The sequence below is a fragment of the Xiphophorus maculatus genome, chromosome 3 (genome assembly GCF_002775205.1).
Source record: "Xiphophorus maculatus strain JP 163 A chromosome 3, X_maculatus-5.0-male, whole genome shotgun sequence".
In the NCBI taxonomy this organism is placed as follows: domain Eukaryota; kingdom Metazoa; phylum Chordata; class Actinopteri; order Cyprinodontiformes; family Poeciliidae; genus Xiphophorus; species Xiphophorus maculatus.
The window spans coordinates 2,668,070-2,689,835 of NC_036445.1; the positions used below are offsets into that span (position 1 = coordinate 2,668,070).

Genomic DNA, 21,766 nt, shown 5'->3' on the forward strand with positions numbered 1-21,766 from the left:
TATTTTCATGTTGACTCAATCAAAATAATTTCAAGAGCCACAGATGGCCCCTGAGCCACGTTTTGGACCTCTCCTAGTTGATTGCGATGGAGACTTTTTTTTCCAACTAGGACTAAACTTTGACCCATAAATTAAAATCTTCTCATCTTCTTTGATACAACACAAACTATTCATCTTTTTATAAACCATCAGATCAGAACACATCTATCCATTGACCCAAATCTGTCTTTAATTACATTTTTAAAACATGGCAAAATACTTTATTTTTAAATAAAGAGCGACCCAAATCATGTTTTTATTGCTGCAAATAGACTAAAAAGTTTGGACACACCTGGTTTAGTCTAAAGTCCGAAGAGAAGCATTTCTACGTCATGATACTTCCACCACCATGCTTCACCATAGTGATGGTGTGGAAAACTGCAGATGGCACTTATTTCACATTTCTTTCAACAATAGCCAGACCAGGGGTCTGCAACCTGCGGCTCTGGACCCACAACTGGCTCTTTGGACGATCCCCACGGTCCTCCACCTCTGGACTGGGGTCCTCGCTTAAAAACTTTGACTAAAAATCATAAAGAAATAACTGAAGTTTTAAAAAGATATAATAACAAATGCATGTATTAGCTATTTTCAGTTTCTATATTTTATTTCCATAGCAATGATACTAGTACCAACCATTTTTATTTGATCTATTTTTCTTATTAGGTTGGCAGTATGTGCAAATATCAACATCCTATCAAAAGTTAGATATTTAAAAGGTAGATATTTATCAAAAGTTATAAGATCAGGTCATATTTGTGGCTCTAAACCCATTTTATTTAGCTGAACTGAAGTCTTCATGATGCTTTTTGTTCACTATTGTTCTCTAACAGATGTCCAAGGTCTTCAAAGAACATCTGGATTTATACTAAAATGACATTACACGGATAGGCTTTTATTACCAGCTTAATTACAAGCAACTCCTAAAATAAATGCACACTGCACTTTTCAGATTTTTAACCTGTTTGTGTTTGTCCTTCAAGGAACAGTAGATGATCTGCAGTCTGTCTGTGGCTGAACTGATTAAATTTCTCTCATTAAGACCTCTGGTGGTCTGGATTGAAGCACACACACACACACACACACACACACACACACACACCAGGTCGTACGTCTGTATTTGAACTGACAGCTGCCTTACTTCACCACATCTCAGCGACAGACATGACGCCCATCTGAGCTGCTCTGCTCTCGCTGCTGAACGTTTCCTCGCCGTGTCGGACTCGGCAGTGAAAAGGTCACCAGTTACTCTCATCCTGTTACAGGCCTCAACTGTCAAACAAACGGCACGGATTTTACATTTCTCCATTTTCAAAAAAAAAAAAAAAGAGTACAGACTTCTTGGTTTATTTTTATGATGTCAGTATGAATATGGATTCTTGTTGTTTTTATTGAGTAATTTACCTCTCCACCTGGCATTATTTTTATTCCGCGGCTCGGCTACTTGTTGCTTTCTGCGTCGTGAACATCACTATGGAGGGTATTACTGATTTGACCCCCTGAACTTCATTCCCTGTATTGAATCCTTTCCAGCTTTTAGTTCTTTTTCTTTAACGTGATATAAGTGAAATATGTGACAATAACTTCAGTGCTGACAGAGATCTACCACCTGGGATGGAGCAGGAAGCAAAGCGGGCGAAGATTTTATTTCAGGGCACAGAGGGAGTTTTTATCCTTTTTTTTTTTTTGTCTTTTATTGTCATTTTAATTTCATAATGTTACTTTTATCGGTCACTCTTGTATATTTTCCTTGTGTTGTTTTTTGGGGGCAGGGGTGGGGAGGTGTATGATTTTAAAAGAAGAAAAGTTGTGTTTTACAGTGTAAAGATCTCCCTCTTTCAGTCTGTTTTCTCTCCTCTTCTCTCCCCAGAGCTGTTGCGTAACATCTCACACGGAGACCGGAGAGTTAATACTATGATGTAACATTGAATTTCTGCGCTTCTTTCATTGTTTTGTTTTTTTTTTCCAAACTTGTAATTAAGATGTAATCAGGGTTAATTAAAACCAGTTAAAACCCCAATATGAATATTGCTGGTCTTCCTTAATGCAAACATATTCATACTATATATTCATTCAGGGGATTCATCCAGACTTCAGGGTTTTATTGTGTGTTTATTTGTAAACAAAGAGATTAACTTCAGACTTCCTGTCGTCAGCATCGAGCCAACGTACGTGCATGAAGGATTTGGTTGTTTCAAGATTAAAGTAAATGTAAAATTACTCACAAAATGCTTCTTTACGAAAAGCGTTTTTAAGACAAAAGGATGGAATTTATTCCTTTTTTCTTATAATAATAGGTTCCAAGTCTGAGGATTGGTTTTAGTACTTTCCAGAAAAATAAAAGAAATTGTTGTAGTTCTACACTTTATTCCGTGTTAAACTTCCTAAATTCTGTATTCTTCCTTTTTTTCTTTCTTTCTTGTGCAGTTCATTTCTCCCATCCAGGTCATTCATTTTTCTTCTTCCCTTCCTATTTTTTCTACCGTTTACTTTTCTTTCTTATTTGTCATCCCTTCCTCCCTTTCTTTTCTGCCTTTTGTCCTATTTCAAACTTTTTCTTCCCTGTTTTTTTTTCTCATGTTCTTCTGTCCTTCCTTTCTTCCTAGTTTACATCATTTCCTTCCTCTCTTCCTTGTATCCTTTTGTCCTTGCAACATTCTTTTCCTTTCTCTTTTCTTTCCTTTCTTGATATCTTCCTTTTGCCTTTGTTTCCTTTCTGCTCATCTTAAACCATCTGTCCTTCCTTATTTGCTTTCTTCTTTTCCTTCCTCTGTTGTCCTTCCTTCCTTCCTGCTCCTATCTTTTTTCCAGCCTCCCTACATCTTCCAACACCGTACAACCAGCTATGAATTCATAGTAAGCTTCAGTATTTTATATTTAATTTAAACAACTGCAAACGTTTGAACAGATCACATCCTGCTCTTTATTGATGTCTGATCTCACAAAGTGGAGAGGCGATGTTTTGAAGATGAAATGGATTTTTCTTCATTACTGCACCAGTTTTTAATTGTTCCCAGCTGTTTGGAGCCTGAGCAGCAGTCCTCCTGGATTTTTCTGTTTGTCAACCTGGACTGACTTCATGCTGTGAAGATCAGTGCAGGTCTGGCTGCAGCACATGTTGCAGGCTGATGGAGGATGTTTATGACTACAACTGGACAGATGTCCTCGTCTTCATGCTCAGGGCTTCATAATCGCTTTTCCAGACTAATATATCTCGGCTTTAGTTTATTTTTTTTTTTGTACGCTGTTTGGAGTTTGTCATTTGTATGTTTCAAACACTACAAAGAGTCTCAAAGTGTGCTTGAAACGTATTAATCAAACTATACAACATTTTTGACAGTAATTTTCAGAAAGGCTGATCAACAAAATGTTGAGGCTTTTATTTCTGGTTCTTTGCTGTTAAAATATAAAAGAATGGCAGCTTTAAAACCTCTGAATCTTCCATCGTCTGTATCGGGAGTCTGCAACCTGCAGCTCTGGAACCACAAATGGATCTTAAAAAAATTTATGAAGAAACAACTTGATTCTCATGAACTGTCTTACTTAATAGATTTTCTGTAAAACCTCAGAAAATGTGACACTAAAGCATTGATTTAGTCTTTAAAATATTCCCTTAAATTCCTTTAAGACACTTTTTTTCCCCCCAATTTCTAAACTTCAGTAAACACTCAAGTGTGTAAAGGTTTAGCAAAAATATTTCTGCTGATAAAGCTTTTTTTTTTTTTTAACATTCCTCGTAAAAATCTCTAAGGCAACTTTTAGAGATAATTACATCACATTCTTCAGAGTTCATCACCTATTGGAAAAAGTTTGAGGAATCCTTTCATGACAGTTTGTTTTCTAACTTTCCTGTTGGATGCTGAGAGTTTTGAACGCAATGATTCCCCAAGACTGTAAATTTCACTAAATTATCTCATTCATGCTGCTGTGAAACATTTATTTGAATAATCACAGAGCAGAAGTCCATCGTTTCACCATGTCAGTTATGAATGAGTGAAAGTGCTCCTCACTAATATATTTACCTCTGAGAAGAAAAGCATTGCGTCTTTTCACCCACATAATGCTCAGAAAAGGTTCCGCCATGTTACCTTGCAACGTGACGTCTGTAGCCGCCGCCTTTCTTCGTCGGTCTCAGGTCCAGTAGGTTCCCTTAACGACAGACGCACTCAGGTTCTCTGTATTTATTCTAACAAAAAAGGAAATCATGCTGGTGGTTAGCATTAGTCCCGCAGCTTCTACCCCTATACATTAGATAAAATACAATAAATGGCCCCAAACAAACTACAGAGTAACAGCATTCGACAGTTGACAGTTGGCAGCGGTTAGCTTGTAAAATAAAACACAGCTAAAATCCTCAACATTAATCATGATAACAGTTAAAGATATTTACAGAATTACTCACGAAACACTGCGCATGATTACATTTGTCTAAAATATATGTTAAAATATAATACTTGTAAAGAAAAACACAGAGCTAATCCCGAAACATACCACAGTTACTGACGGCAACAGAAAAAAGGAGGACGAGTTGTCAGTTACTGGTTGCTACGGAAACCACCAACAGTCACGAGCAGCGTAACAGAACTTGGTACGCCAATAAAAGTTTGGAGGAACAACTTCTGGACTAAACTAAATACATTCAAAGAGTAAATGAACAAATTTTGACAAATTTCACATCTAAAATATCGTTGAAATAAAACCCTGTTACATATGAAGGAGGAGGAAGAGCAGAGAGAGAGAAGAGTCGCTGGGATGTTGATGTGGGAAAAAGCGAACAATTAAACTACAGTCGAACAGATTCAGTTTAAGTCCTGAAGGAGAAAATTAGGATTAAATGCCATTTTCTTTGAGTTTACTTTCTGACTACTTCTTTCCAACACATTAGCACATTTTACCGTAATCATTATTTTTTTTAAAATGAAAAAAAATAAAAAAAAAACCTTCATTTAAATCTGGGTGCAGGCCTGTGCAAAAGTTTTCAGTAATCCATAATAATTTACTCCAATTCAGCCAGACTTCGCAGCGTTTATAGTGGTTTTAGAGTAAAATATCTCCTTAGAGTTTGAGGAGATATTGCTCAAGATCATAAAATCCAAGGCTCAGACTTTCTGTTTTTGATTTATTATTGCCTCTTGTTTTCTCAGCCACAAGCAAGCAACTTTGTATGAAAGGAAATCAGTAAGTGGAGGATTAAAGAAGATGAAATCATAAAAGGTAGAGTACATAAATAGCAACTAAAAGTCATGTCCTTAAGAAACTAAATCCTGATCTATTCCGCTTTTCCTCCAGACTCTGGAATCTTCATTTCCAAATGAAAAGTAAAGTTTACTGTCATCTGAAAAGAGAACTATGTTTTAGATAGGGGTGTGTGTGTGTGTGCGTGTGTGTGTGTGTGTGTGTACTGACTCTAGCTGCAGTCCACGGCTTCTGAAACTCCTCCACTCTCCTGAATTGACTTTTTTTTCACAAGTCTCTCAAGACTGCGGTTATCATGTTGCTCGTGTACTTTTTCCTAACACACTTTTTCCTTCCACTCAGCTTTCCATTGCTATGTTTGGATACAGTCCTGTGTGAACAGCCAGTTTTCAGCCACGGGTTGTCAACGTCTGTTAGTGCAGAGGCCACGATGGGATCAGAACTTACAGCTGAAAATAGCCTTTTTAGGTTACTCTCATTTAATAAGAAACTGAATTTGGGGTTTTCATATGCCATAATAACAATGTATATATTTTCACTTTTTCACTGATTTCATTGTGGATGATGGTGATGCTGAGGGGATTTCCAGGAGCAGTCAGTCTTGTAATTAATCTGAAGAGGCCTCTGACTGAAGACTTGCTGTGACCGTCTGATGACTGTCATAATATGCTAATAGCTAAATGTCCAAGCAGCAGAGACGATAAACTCACAGTAACACCTCAACATAGCATTGCTAATCCACCTCATTTGCTTTTGCTTCTTTATAAATATCTGGATGGTCGTTCGGTTACAAAGCCAGACAGAGAAACTTTAGTTAAGGATGTGAGCCTTGCCTATTGTGACTGATGTACGAGAAATATCCATACTCCTCTTCCAGGAGTGACATTTTTTTTCTACCTTAACAATTTGAACTTCCTCCTTCTCTCTCTCTCTGTTCTTTGGTCTTCCATGAAGCCTCTTTTTCAACTAATCTGAGATTTGGGGCTGTAGTTGGGATATTATTTGCTGAAATAATTTAATTTTCAATGTTGTGCTAATTTATTTGTCACTGGTGTTCAAAGTGGGGCTCGGGGGTCATTTGCTGTTAAAACTTGGCTAAATATAAGAAGTGTTTTCACATGAAGACTGACCTTGATCCTGTTTTTATTGCTGAGAATACACAACAACAACAACAACACAATCAGTTTTCTTGAATCAAGCTCAGAATAACAAGTCAACCGGATTCCTTTTTGTTAACAAGGAAAAAATAACAACTCGTAGTTTTGGATCTTGTTCCTACAAAAGAAAAAACAAATCTGATAACTTTAATTAAAATAGTTAATGCTTTGTTTATTGTTGAGTAGATTTAAAAAACATAACATTTTTGGTGACCTTACTTTTTAGAAATTATCTTTTTTTTTTTTTTTTGTCCAGTAAGTACCTTTGAGCTGATGATTTTGGTCCACAAGATAAATAGTTTTGGCACACCTGTCAGTATCAAAGATGTGAATATTTCCATCCTTTTTGGAAACTTTTGGATTCCACGTAGAAATATTGCAGTGCATGAAGTACTAGACTAAAATAGTGTTGAGTAGGTAGGGGAAAAAAAGTCAACATTCTCGATGATTTTAGTTCTTTAAAATTATATTTTTTGGCCCTCGAGTACTTTTGAACTGACTATATATATTTTTTGCACATATAAAATATAGTGTTCAGGCTTCTATTTCAGGCCCAAACGTGTGATGATTAATGTGGTAAAGACCTAAAAAGTTCAAATGTCCAAGCTCGGTTGAAGGGCATGAAAATTATACCTCATATCTTTATTATTATAATCTTTGGGTTGTTAGAAGGTTAGGAAATCAGGCCTGCGTTCAGGGCCTGCATATCCTGCTGACTCCTGCGCCCTTGCAGAGGGTCACTGTGCCTGTGTGAGAACACGCCAGCCTTCCAGGTGCTCTAACTTCAACACACACACACACAGAGAGAGAGAGAGACACCACAGGAGCCGCTGAGCTCCGTCACCTGGGCCACATCCCTCTCCCCTCCGCTTCCTCCAAATTGTGAAGCGCTTGCTTTCGCGGAAACCAGCGCAGAGGCTGGCTTTCTGCTCCACATTTAACCGCAGCCTCTGCACTGTGCACACAGTGCACAGCAAGAAGCCCGTCCTGAATGCCCTTTCATGCACACACACACACACACACACACGCACACACACAAACAAAGTGTTGCATCCTCAGAGAGAGAGTTACGGTACGGCTCAGCACCGAGGCCTGCGAGTAAGTTCACCACATCCTCCACCATACTGAGAAGAAGCGCACCGCACCGCCATGAGGTTCTTTCACAGCGACGCTGCTTTGAGCTCTGACAAGTGTAAATGCACATTGATGTGGTTTGTTTGATACTCTGCTTCTTGTATTTCCGTTTCCTCCTTCCTTTCCCGCCAGTTGTCGCCAACTATTTGAGCTAAACAGAGGCAGCGGCGTTATTATTTCTGTGTGTAATTTTAGCTCTCGATGACTTGTGATGAAATAAATCTATGTGAAAATGTGTACGATAAAGTTTTCATTCACCTCCACTGATGCTTGTTTACTCCGAGGCAATTTTAGGGCGAATGTCTCCCCCTGTTGTTGGATTACCGCAATAGCACCCATTTTACTGCTCACAACATCAGAATCACCTTAATGCCAGTAAACAAGTTCCTAGACTAGAATATAGCTCTAATATAATGGTGCGAAAAAAATAGAATAAAAAACAAATTACATATGAGAAAGGAAGAAGAAAAATATACAATATATATGCTTGTGAATAGTGAATACCTGGTGGATTCATCAAAATTGTAAATATTGCTCATTGTTGACAATTCAACCTTTTATTCAAATGGAATATGTATTGTCAATCTAATCATAATCATAGCAAAATATTATGTCCACAAAATGAAATGGAGTAAAGAAAAAAAAATTCTCATGTAATTATTTTAAAGGAACTGACTTAAAAACATATGTTGCCTCAGTTGGAAAACTTAATTTAAATAATCAGAACCTTGTAAAAACAATAACACTTCTTAAGAAATTGAACTCCATCTCATAAGCAGACTTATTTGCGATATCATTTACTTTTGTTTTTATTTTAGTTGTTACAACAGATCATTTATATTATATACTTGAATGTACTTAAATTTTTAAAGAAAATAATAATAATCATCATAATAATAATACTGTTTGCATAGACTAAAAAGTACACATTTTATTTTAAGTATTTAGGTATATTTTTATTTTGTTTATTTTATTTTGTAGATTGCAATAACCTCTGGTAGTAATGCCAAAGTTTATTTTATATTATTATATATTATTACTCAATTTTTTTTTTATTTCATGTAATCTGATATTACATGTTATGTTGAAGATCTTTTTTGTATTGTTATTTGTTCAAAATGAAGTAAGTTTTGAAAAAAAGACAACTTTCAAACTTACTTTCTGGATTAGTTTGCATAAAAATAACCATTTTAATTTCTATTCAGTAAATCATTGCCTTAGATTAAAGAACAGACTAAAATAATCCCAACATAATAATCCCAAGATTTGTTTTGGTTTGTACTTTCTTTACACTATAATTCAAGTTAATTTTTTTTCAATATCTGTTTTCAAATGTAATTTTAGGATTTATCACGTTTTGACATCTTACCATATTTTCTTAACTTGATTCAGGTTTGGGCTTTGACTGGGCCATTTTAGCACATCGTTATGCTTTGATTTAAGTCGTTCCATTGCAGCTTCATTCATCTTCCTATCAACTCTGACTGGCTTCTCTGTTTCTGCTGGAGAAAAGCAGCCCACAGCATTGTGCTGCCACTACCACGTTTCATGATGGAGATTGCTTTTTCAGTTGGGTTACAAATGACAGTTATTTTAGTAATCAGTAATTCTATTAATTATTCTGACCGATTAATCAGATGAAAAAATTGGCATATTTTACAGATTTTTCATGTAACTTTTTAAGCTTTTTTATACAACATTAGAAATATATTAAAAGATGAAAATAAAAAAAGTAGTTCAACTCTTTTTTTCAAGTAAGAAGATAAACAGGTTATATCTAAAATGCATCAACATGAATCTGGTGAAGATAAAATTGTGCCACTTGAGGAATAGGTACAATATTTTGTGTAATATATTTACAGACAAAGGTGTTTTTGTCTTATATGTAAAACATATACATATATATGTATATGTTTTGTATATGTATACACACATGTATATGTATGTTCAACATACATACATACATATGTATGTATGTATGTTGAACAGTTTTGGCGTAATTACTGCTCTGAATATGTTTGTTTTTTTCAGCAAATAGCCTTTTTTTTAGTTTGTATACTCCATTTAACTATTAATTGATTACTAAATTAATTGAAAATTGTTTCAATAACCGATTCATCAGTTTTAGTTTTGAACCACACATAGCATCTTTGCAGTCCATCAAATCAAATGACCAGTTTGTGTAAATGTGAGCTGGAAAAAGACTGAGTACTTTTGCAATTAACAGAGCACAATGTCGCTCATATGCTGCTTTCATAAAAACTAATGTGCACAATTTCATGCAGCAGCCAGACACATTGAGGTCATTGTTACTGCACTGAATGCATGTGCTGTGCTCTCTGTCTTCTCTTGAGCACAGGGTGAAGTCTGTGTGTGTGACCAGCGACGCCTCGCGAGGGTCCTGCCTTCAGCTCGGCGACATGACGTGGACCCCGAGGAACAGCTGAGCGGTGTACAGTTACCCTGAGCTAGAATGCAGTGAGCACAAGGGCCTACTGTTCTCCCGGATGTCGACCCCCTGCACCAGCCCGGTGAGGTCATAACATCACCTCAGTCTGCCGTTTATCACGGCGCAGTTTGCCTCAGCGTGCAGAGGCGGCTCAGGTGTCTGAATTAATCCATTCAAGAGTGTCTTCCTTAAACATTTCCTTTGTGACAGCGTCCCGTTTTCCCAAACTGTTCTTTATCTCTGGGTTTGATCCTGCCTTGCACCTCCTGGATCTCCAGTAAATCCTCACCCTGGCGGAGTGAGAGTGCAGCACTTATCAGCTGTTAAGACTGCTCCTGTACGCTACAGAGGAAAACTTGTCCTCTGCTGACACTTGATACACAAAGAGCCCCTCCACCCCTTCAATAACTCCCTCCTTTAAAAGCTCACAGCACAAAATGCTTTGCTAAGACCCATGGACACTTATGTAAGAATTATTACGTAAACTCAACATGTGGAGGCTTAGAAGAAGATAAAATCATATGTCCTTCATTAGAAATAGACGCACACATGATTGTCAGATTCCTAGTACATGTTAGCACATAAAAGCCTCTGTTGACATCTAACTGCTTCTATGAAAGCAAGGCCCCGTTCTGCTGCTGTGCCTTTGCTGGATATCTAAAGTCAAGGCCCCAAACCTCCACCTAAAGGCTCAGCTCCTGCTGGTAACAAGAATCCGTTGCTCCAGGGGTCCTGGAAGACGAGCTTTCAGGTGAAGCAGGGTGCATGACTCTGCGGCGGCGTACAGAAAATCCTCCCTGAACCCTCACAATCTGAGTTTTATTGTTGGTTTTCATCGTTGTATTTGAACTGACTTCCATGCTCCTGCTTTGAAAGCCTTTCAGCCTCCCAGTTTTCTTTTTTCCTCTTATGTTTAGATTTTCTTACTATTCTTTATAAAGAAATGTGACATACATGATTGAATGAAGAGGTCAGAGTTCATGTTACTCTCAGGCTACGTCCACAAACCAGCTCTTGATGCTCAGTTCCGATTTTTTTCTGAAGTAAGATTTTTCTTTTCTCTTTTCTCTTTTCTCATTCATATCGCTAATTAAATTATTGGATGTGCAGTCAGAGCCAGAATTAGTGGGACTGTGATGTGCTGCTGTTTTTGGACACAGACATCTTTTATAATTTCATAATAATAATTTTCAGCCTTTATTTACTCCCTGATTTTTGTCATCTAGCTTGTTGTGGTGCAGAATTATGGTGCATGTCTCAATGCAAATGAGACATGCATTTTGTCAATGACAAAAAAATTGCACAAAATGCGACATGATCATTGGACGGCAGGTGCTTTGAAAACTATTGGATCCGATTTAATTACATACAGCTCAAGGAAAAAATTAAGAGACCACTAAAATTAGTTTCTCTGGTTTTACTCTTTATAGGTATATGTTTGAGTAAAATGAACATTCTCTTATTCTATAAACTACTGACGTGTTTCTGAACTGCCAAGTAAAAATGTAGTATTTATATTTGCAGAAAATGAGAAATGGTCAAAATAAAGAAAAAGATGCCGTGCTTTCAGACCTCAAATAAATCATAGGAAACAAGTTCATATTCGTTTAGTATTGTTTAGAAACAACAACACTAGTGTTTTAACTCAAGAAGAGTTCAGAAATCAGTATTTGGTGAAGTAACCAGCAGGTTTTCAATCAGTCTCAGTGTTGTGGGCTCTTAATTTTTTCCAGACCTGTATTTGAAAGTGGCACAAATCAGATTTTTTTTTTCTATTTTGGTGAAAAGATCAGAATTGTAGCCATGCGATCTATATCCGACTTTTTCACTGCAATCTGAACGGCCCAATACCGATCTCTTCATCCGATGTGTGCTGCTTCATATGTGAAACTAAATTGGATATCCGATCTTTTAAAGGCGTCTGCAGTCTAAACGGTCATGTCACATTTTATCAGACTTTTATGTCATTGATGTGAGACATGGGTCATAATTCTGCACCAGGAGAAGCCAGACAAGGCAAATCAGGATGTAATACAAATTATGAAAATTACGATTATGAATTTATGAAAGAAATGTGCACCACCGCAGTCACACCACTTTTGGCTCTGACTTCACCTCTAAAGAGACTTCTCTACAACTTGCAGTGAAAGCTCTGCTAAAAGTCAATCTTATTAATTGTGTTTTATTTGTATTGTCTTTCTTTGGAAACGCAAAGACAATCTTGTGACGACACTGTTGGCTCCATTGCCGAATAAACATTAAAATTGATCCATAAGCACTTTGCATCAGTTATTTCTTCTGTAAATACATGAAGTCAAAGTTCTTGTGCGCATGAGGGTCGCTTTGGTTACGTAATCCCTTCACTGTTGGGTTTAATTGCGTGAACAAAAAAAAATAAAAAATCGGATTTTAGCCAAAACCAAATAAATAAATAAGTCAGAATTTGGCACCAAGACCTGCTGTATGAACTTAATGTCTGCACTAAAAAACGGTCAGGTTTTATGTTGGGCGGATTCAGTTAGTTCAGTGGGAGAATAAAACAAAAGAGCAATCTCATTAAATGTCTACTCAAAGTCAAAATCTTTCCTGTGTGAGTTTCCTGCTACCTGATGCTGCCCTGACACCAGGGCGCAGCAGGAGTCCAGCGTCTCTGAGGATTGAGTGACGGCCTGACGGTGACTGCACAGGGCGGGGGTCAAGGGTGGAGGTCAGGGGTCAGGTGCCCTGTGGAGGACAGAGATCATAGCAAGAGGGACGGATGCTAACGAGGCACAGGGGTCAGAAAAGAAACCATTAAAATAAAATAAAGCAGAGAAATGTTAGTCATCATCAAAAATAGGAAGAAAATAAGTTAAATCAGCTAAATGGATATACAGTGAATTGGGAAAAAAAATATCTATACCCCTGATAGAGACCCCTTCTTTCATCCAAGAAGTTGTTTTCTGATTGAGAATGACCCTGGCATGTGGGAGAGGTGAGATTTCATGAATTTATTTATAACAGGGGAAAAAAATATTCCATAATTATTCACACACTTTCTCCGTTAAAAGTCTCTATTGAATGTTAGAAACACCAAAATTAAATCTCTGACCGTTTGGCTTCAGTGATGAGCTCAAAGTCTTTGAGGTTGGAAGTCCTCTTTCTCATCACCCTAATCTTTCCCTCCCTTCACAGATTCTCTATCATGGATGTGCCAAACTCAAGGCCCGCAGGGCAAATCCGGTCCGCCCGAAAATTTTATGTGGCCCTCTAGGCTCTAGAAATTGCATTAATGTTTTAAAAATTATTTTATCAATGAAATCAGCAGATTTATCTGCATTCTGCTATTAGGTCAAGGTAAAAAAAGAAAAAAGAAAAGATTCATATCCAAAGCAATTCAAAGTGATTTGTTGGAAGTTACAGGAAAGACAGAAATAAACAAAGCATGAGCATAAATCATTGCGCATAAGAAAAATATGTTAAAATACAGATATTAAAGTCATAAAAGAAACTAATTTTGAGTCCTGATTTAAAGGAACCAATAGTTTCTGCACATTTCAGGTTTTCACAAAGTTTGTTTCAAACAGGAATCTAGAAACCGGTTCCATGAAATATTGACTCAGGGGAGCCAAATACATATCCATGCCGCACTTTTCAGAGTTTTATTTGTAAAACAAAGATTTAAGCCATGCGTCATTTTTCTCTCATCTTCCCAGTTATACACTTTTGCATTCCACTGCATCTATATCACCATTTTACCCATCATGAGGCTTTTTGATCTGTTTAACGTCTAAGGCTATTTGATGTGTTAACATAATTGTCATGTTATGGCTGTTATGACGTTAGGCTGGTAAATAAATAAATGCTACAAATGAAATATTTCTTTTTCTTTTTTAAAAAAGAAAACCAGCATAATAATGTGGAAGTTCAAGGCTGCTCGATAGCTTTGAGAAAAAGCATTTACCAACTTGTTAGGGAAGTTTTATTCCTTCTCAGAGTTACCATGGACAGTTATCTGTTGTTGCTAATTTAAAAGATTCATTGCAGTTTTCCAACCTTGGCCCAAGGTTGTAAATGCTTCTCCAAGCATTTATAACCTGCTGTCTCTGACAGCTGACAGGAAAAGATTGGACTCAAACTGTACAAACTTTGTGAGAAAACTACTTTTAGTACTGATGAAAAGGAAGATCAAAGTCCTGTCTGACCGTAAAATAACTGTAGATTCACAGCTTCAGATGCTAGACAGAATCATGAGCAAAACAAATGCTTATAAAAACATTCTTGAAATAATTTCTTTAAAATAGAAGCTGAACTGAGGCAGAATATGTCTGGAGAAGAAAAAAAAAGAAGGCAATGTTTGATGAACAAAGAACAAAGAAAGAAGACCTCTTTCAACTTTTCACAGAGCAGATCGATGCTCCTTTGAGCGTCAAAAATGTTTATTTTCTTCAGGGAAAAATAGATTCAGTGAGACATCAATAAATTCTTGAAGCAAACATCATACTATCTGGAAAAAAAAATACAAACAGCATAGCCTGTATGAATGTTATCTAAACATCTGGATTCCTGAATTCAAAATGAGCAAAAATTTAAACTGCATGTTTTGGTTGAAGGCTCATGGAAAAACCTTCAGCTTCATTTCCAAGGGCGTCATCGGAGAAAACACGTGGGCAGGTGTGAGGAGGAGTGAATGCAAACTCCGTGCAAAAGTTTTCAACATTTTGTCACATTACAACCGTGAACTTGAAGGAACTTTACTCGGATATTACGTGAAGGGGAAGAAATGAGGTCATGCAGTAAAAAAATATTCACCGTTAGAGATTCCTTTAGTGGTTTGATGTTAGTTTGTCACACTTAAATGCGTCTAATCAAATAAACTTTTATTAAAGAAAAATAGCAACAAAAACTAATAACCAGATGTATCGCCAACAGTCGCCAACACTTTTTTTTGCCCACTCTTATTTCCAGATTTATTATAAACTGAGTTTATTCCTCATCTGATTTGAGGAATGAACTCTGATTCAGGATTGGTATGTTGGTTTTTAGATATTTAAGCTTACTTCATATTGTCAGACAGTTTCTATTTAAGAATCAATACTTCATTTATGGCTGCATGGTGGCGCAATTGGAAGCACTTTTGTCTTGCAGCAAGGATAAGTTGTAAGTATAGAAACTTTATAGGAAATAAAATAAAGGATGAAAGAAACATGTAAGTACAGCCAATTTACTTATGTATTTTGAAAAGTAAAGAAAAGAAAAAGAGGTTGTCATGGTGCAAATATACTTAAATGATCTGATGTCTAAATTAGTTGGATGATCTTGAATATGCAAGTTTGCCAAAAAAGCAAATTATTTCATTTAACCATTATTTTACCTGGAAGTTGCTTGAGATAAAATAATCTCTTTTTCAAGACAGACCTGGCCAGGAGTCACACCAGCATACAGGATATTAAATAATAGGCACAGACAATTAAAACATTACAAAATTCCCTCGAGAACTTCCGAAATATAAACGGACAAAAATAGATTGTAGTATTAAGACTTAATAAAATAATTTTAAATGATTTAAGAATAGCATTTACGCTCTTCAGTTAAACAGAAAAGTTTTAAATTTATTCTTCTGAATAAACTGTTGGAGTTTTAATGACTTCTGCAAATTATTCCAGCACCAAGGTGCAACGTAAACTAAATCCTCTGAGGAGATTTTGGCCACAGTGAAAAGAAGCAAATGTGATTTTGTGTGAACTTCTGACTGGAGACACGAGGCGAAGCAAATATAAAGGCTGCTTACCCAAGACAGCTTCAAAAATGAATGTGAACCAGTTGCTGTTGCCTCCTTTGTTTTACTGAATACCATGATGTTAAGGCATAATGTTTATAGTGTTAACTCCTGAAGGCAGAGTATGTGATGAAATGTGAATCACTGTGACATATTGCATGCAGACAACAAAGTGTTGAAGCTGCATTCTTGTGGATACTGTCTCCATATTACAACACATTCAGGAAAGTTGTTTACAGGAGCTTTTTCCTTATCTCCAGCTTCATGCAGGATTTGTGTCGATGCAAGAAGCCACGTACAGCTTTGAGCTTTTTCAGCAGATGTTCTACATGAGGTGGAAAAGACCATTTGTGATTTGTCATCAAGCCATGTGTCCAAATATTTGTAAGCCGACACGTTGTCAGGTCCAAATGTTTTACTGATCTAAGTTTAAAGAACAAGCTTTTATATGTTTTTTTAAGAGCAAATTCAAATGATGGAGTGAAATGCAGAGCTGGTGAAAACAAGTCTGTAGTTATGTATATGTTATAATGGCTAGTAAAGCTACAATATGAATGGTTTTTCACAACAATGTACATGAATTTATCAATTTTATGCAAACAAAACTCTGAAAAGTGATGGATTCGTATTTAAAGTATTTAGCCCTCTTTTAATTTTCCCCACATTAAATACAATCTGCTGCAAATAATTAAGTAAATAAGTAAACTTTATTTATACAGTACCTTTTATAGGTCAGATATAACAAAGTGCTTTATAAAATGTAAGATATATAAACACATAAGATAAAACAAAAGAGGAGATTAAACAGCATGTGTGTGACATAAAACTAAATAAAAACAAAAAAGTAAACAAATTAATAAACAGAGTCAACTGTGTGTTGTTTAAGCTTCCTATATATCCAGCTGTTTATTGTTTATTAGAGAATATTAGTGAACAATCAGCATCATGAAGACCAAGGAGAACAGCAGGGCTAAAGTTGTAAAGAATTTTAGAGTAATTATGGTCAGCATCACAATTTTTCAACATCAAACAATAACTCTGTTTATTGGGATTTTATATGAAAAAACAAATGCTCACAAATAGTTGCAGAATTGAAAGAAAATTGTTTGAAAATTTTTATTCCAAATAAAATCTGAAAAGCGCGGCATGCATTCTGGCCTCATAGGTCCATTTTTCTTCCAGGGTTTGCATTGCAGTAACAACTGCAAGTTTTTTGTGGTATGTCCCTTCCAGGTTTGTACATCTAGAGACTAAATTTGCTTCTGATTAGATGGAGATAGTTTGTGAAAACCAATTTAATATTCTATACTTTGATAGAGTCATTATTTGATCTAAATTATTCCTTTGTGGATCTGGTTATTGTTAAGATTGTCCTGCTGAAAGTTATCTTTTAAGTTATGTGGGTATGCTTTCACAGGGAAAGCATACCCACATCATGATGCTGCTACCACCATGCTTTAGGGTAATTAATAGTGTGACCATAAAGTTTGATATCACCTTCTTCCACATTCATATATGGCTTGTGGCACACTTTAAATTGGTTTTATTTTGACTTTCTTCAAAAGTTCTCTGCCTTCTATTACTCAGTGCGATGCCTAAAGTTTTGGATATTGTTTAAGAACATAGCTGTGATTTAAACTTCACTACTTTTATTTGAGTGTTCAAGTAGATTAACAGATTTGTCATCAGTTGCGATGCGTACCCATCACCGCTAGATGTCACTCTAAATCCACGCTTAACAATGTCCAGCTCCTCTGTCTCAGAGGAGCTGGACAACACACACACACACACACACAAATGTTCACACATGTAGGAAAGAACAGTGGGGAGAGGTTGCCATACACTTACAAAACATACAGGACCACTATCCAATCAGGGGCTTCCTTGTGTTTTCAAGTCTGAGTTTCCTATTTTCAACGTTACAATCCTGCATACCAGCAGGGGGCACTGTTCACTCCAGATCTGATGGTCTGCCTCAGCATGAGTCTGATATTCTACTACACACACTTGCCAGCGGTTATGTAATGTTTGCAATTATGGACCTATCTTCTGCAAGGTAGCGTCACTTTACGTTGTTTATGCAGAAACTGAAGGTCACCAACACATGTTGCATATCCAAGTAATGCCACGTGCAGAATGCCCATCTGACACTTGTCATCATATAAAACATAAACTGGGGATCATTTTCATTATACAAATTCATATTCACTGTATGCAAGTTACAAACACACAATGTTAGCGGAGTTTACTACAGGCCACGCCCCGTAAGTCCAGCTGGTGGCAACACTCGTGATGACATCATCGCAACGAGCGACCATTGGCCCCGAGACGTTCCTCGTCCGTCCAATCGCCTGCCGAGGAACTGACGTTAGCCAGGACAGCTCCCGTTCACTTACAATAGAGTGGGCGTGGCTTGGAAACCACCTACGTCAGAGCGAGTTAGATTCTGCGCCGTGATTGGCTGAGAGCAGTGAAAGTGAGCGTCTGTTGCTGAGAGAAAGGGAAGGGGGGATGTAGTTGATGATCGGCTGCACCACACAAAGTGAAAATTAGCTCAGAAAATAACTTTTGGACGTAAACTTGAGCTCATTTTTCTTTTTCGTCTGTTTTAATCTGTCTTGCTAAAAGGGTAAGAGGACACAGTTATAAAAACGCGCGTAGCAACAGTTAGATGTGACAATGACCGCATAGGACTGTTTGGATCCTTCCTGTATCAACCTGTAGCGGTTGATGCGTTATCACGCTCTACTCAGGGATAGTACTTGTGCTGTCAATTATGGTAAACATACTCCTCATGAAAAGAGGAGGAGACGGAGGGGACATTTGTGCCTTTTTATTGGCTGGCAGTCACATACTCCCTCCTCTCGACCCTCCCTCATGCTGTTCCTATGGTTCCCAAAGCTCTCATTGGATACTGTAAAGTTTGGGACAGGACACCGGTTTCGTTCAGCATCCCCGCCGCCATTGGCTGAACCTCTCCGTCCGTCCGCTAGACTTTGACAGCCCGCTACGCCCTCTGCGCCGCAGCGCCCGCGCTGTTTGGCTACTGTAACTGTCAGCGGACTGTCATTGGTCGGTTCCCCAGCTGTTAGTGGTTCATTCACCATTTTGTGACTGTAGTGGAAAAGGAGAGCGATAGTTTTTTTGTATCCTTGTTTGAGTTTCTGCGGAGGGGAAAAGACATGTTTTGTGCAGGAAAAGTAAAGTGCGAAGTACTCAAAGCCGACCGCAGAGGGATGTCACTGGGAGCTGTACTAGTCTCCCCATCGGGAAAATAGGACCGTAAATCTTTCTGTGGAATGAGGAAAAACGCTGTTTGAGGTGAGTTGGAACTAAGTTAGCGAAAGGTTAGTGAAGCTGAACTGACGTTGATTTTTCATTTTCAGGAGTTAGCACGAGACTAGAACGTAGGAGCGCTAACGGTCGTCGAATGTTCCACAACCGTCCAAAGAAACGGAGTGACAAGGCTTCCGAGCCGAGGGGGGAAAAAAAACCCAAGACAGGGGAGGGGTGGGAGCGTAACAGCCTAAAAACTTTCTGAAATGTTTCCCCATCCTCCTACAGAAAGATCCCGCATTAATGCAGTTGGCAATAACGTCGCATGTTAATTGTAGAGTACTTTTTCTTGACCTTAGTCTTTGAGTTTTGCGCGGAGCCGCGGCACGTAGGGTAGTAAAAACAAGCGACCTATTTGCAGCGTTGCAGCCTAAATGTTTACTAACACGAAAAGAGATCTAATTCGGGATATTTTAAAAGAAATCAACAAGGGATGATATAAAAATGCATTTGGGGAAAACGTCATTTTGTGGTTATCTTGTACCACCGTCTCGTAGCCTTACTACGACTACTACAACCACCACTATACTACTAATGCTACTAAGGCTGCTTACTAGAGCGATAAAGAAAAGATTTCTGCGTTCATCTAAGTTTTATATACCCTCGGTTCTTGCAACGTTAAGAAATCTCTACTCGCTTGTGCTTTCGTGCACACTTTTCCGTTATAGTGCGTTTCTTGCATACAAAACAATGCTGCATGAGGAATAATTGGGGTTAAGATAATTAAGCGTTACTTTAAAACCGATTGGTTTGTGTGTGTTTTTTCCACCATCCTGCACAGCAAAGAGCCTGATCGCCTCGAGTCATAATATACTCCTTTGACATTGTAGAGCGCCTCTCGTAGTACTCACAGAGAAGCCGGGGATGCTTTCAGTGTTTTCTCGGCTTTTCCCTCCTCTCGTTGTCACTCTACTTTCCTGCTCTGCTATCCCGCAATCATATTCGAGGCATCCCATGACATCTGCACATTTCTAGCAGTATTGCAACAGTTATCTCAAATCATTAGATGCTTGTTTAGGGCATTTTGACTTCATCTCTCCTGCATGTTCCCACTGTGGCATTCATTCCCCATTATCCTCATTAATGCTCCTGTGTGGTCCTGATGTTGTTGAGCAGCTGGACATTGATGTGACATTGGCATTTCTGCCATTTGGTCCCAAACAGGAAGAGTCACCTCTGATCTATGCTACAAAAACCCACGATCAATCCTGGCCACAATGTGTACAAATGTCAGACCTTCTTAGTGCTTATATTTTATTAAAGATGCACCGATCAATAGGCCTGAGATCGGAATTGTACAATTTTCCCTGATTGGAATACTGAAATATGTAATTATTTTTCCTGTTCATAAATGAACTCCCTTTATTTTCAATGTATAGCTGCATCAATTACTTTAATACACTTATTTTTAGACATGGGCTTTTTTGCATAAATTTAATATTTTTTCATCCCCTCATTTGTGCTTGGTTCAAAACCACCACATTTCTTTATCTTTTGTGTTACAGCCCTTACAAGGCAGGTAAAAATAGTGTCGAACCTGATAGAAAACCAGACATCGGTATCTGCAGGGAAGTACATGATCGGTGCATCTCTTTTTTTTCTTCATAATAATGTTATTTAATATCTGCACTGATCTACTAAACAATTACCAGTATTTCTACTAAGGCACAATATTCTCTTTCTGTAACAAGCGGCCCCTTTCAGTTGCATTCATACATGCAGACACAAACACACACAGCTCACCCTAAAATACCAGAACCCCATATTCTTCTATTCAAATCATGTTGTCTGTGCAATCACCTCTCTCTCACGCATGAGCTTATAAACAAAATCGTGAGTGTTTTTTGAAGAGAGCATGTTGTCTGCTTTTTTTTCCCGTTTTACGTGTGAGTGTGTGTTCCCCGGTGACCCAGTTAAGGGCAAAGCCGCCCTGCTATACCGAAGAGTACGAGGACCACGACAGGCTTCACCATCACGGTCGTCCTTCCTTCCTCCTCTTTACGTTCTGCCTCCTCCGTCACTGCAGCCCTGCGCCCAGACAGACACCCATAAAATGTTTCAGGAGGGAAGGATGAGCTGCATGGTGCCTACATGCATACATTCTCTTTGACACGAGCTGCCAATGCAGCATTGCACGAGGCAGACACGGTCTAAACACGGCTGATGCCTTTTGTACAACAAGCCGCTTGATTGCACCCCACACCTTCTTTCATTTCATACACACAACCTGTGCCATCGTGCAAGCGGGACACATGCTTTCTCCTCTTTGACAAACTTAATAAACTGCCATCTGTTTATTAGAGTCTCATAGTTAAGTAATAAATACTCCACAACTTAATTTTCTCATGGCAACACAGAGATGAGAACTCTTTATAAATGACCGAGCGGAGTGAGTGTACGTGCCTGGTGCTTTTCATGCACCTGCATCCGAACTGAAAAACTCAACGAAATTCTATATTTTAAACTCATCAGAAAACCTGTGGGTATTAATTGCAGATATGCAAAATTTATACAGTGAAAATAGAGTTATGTATGTATAGGAGATTGTTTACATGGTAAAGTAAGTGCGTGATAATATATAAGTCCAAGGGAGAGTTTAACAGTATGCATGACTGTGCTGTAAATTCCAGAGAGGGCATTTAGTGTGTGTGTAAAGTTTGGTTTTGCTGCCGACCGGGGCCACATTACAAGGAGGGT

General features: G+C 37.8%; 1 protein-coding gene across 2 annotated transcripts in view; it reads left to right on the forward strand.

Moving 5' to 3' along the window:
• Positions 1–18,839: 18,839 nt before the first annotated feature.
• cic (capicua transcriptional repressor) overlaps positions 18,840–21,766 on the forward strand; it is a 45,637-nt gene continuing 42,710 nt past the window's right edge. Inside the window, exon 1 of one of the 2 annotated variants that reach the window (XM_023331619.1) lies at positions 18,840–19,054. The gene's annotated coding sequence lies outside the window, so the exon portion shown is untranslated. The remainder of the gene's footprint in view (positions 19,055–21,766) is intronic. The other variant, XM_023331618.1, reaches the window with a different exon arrangement.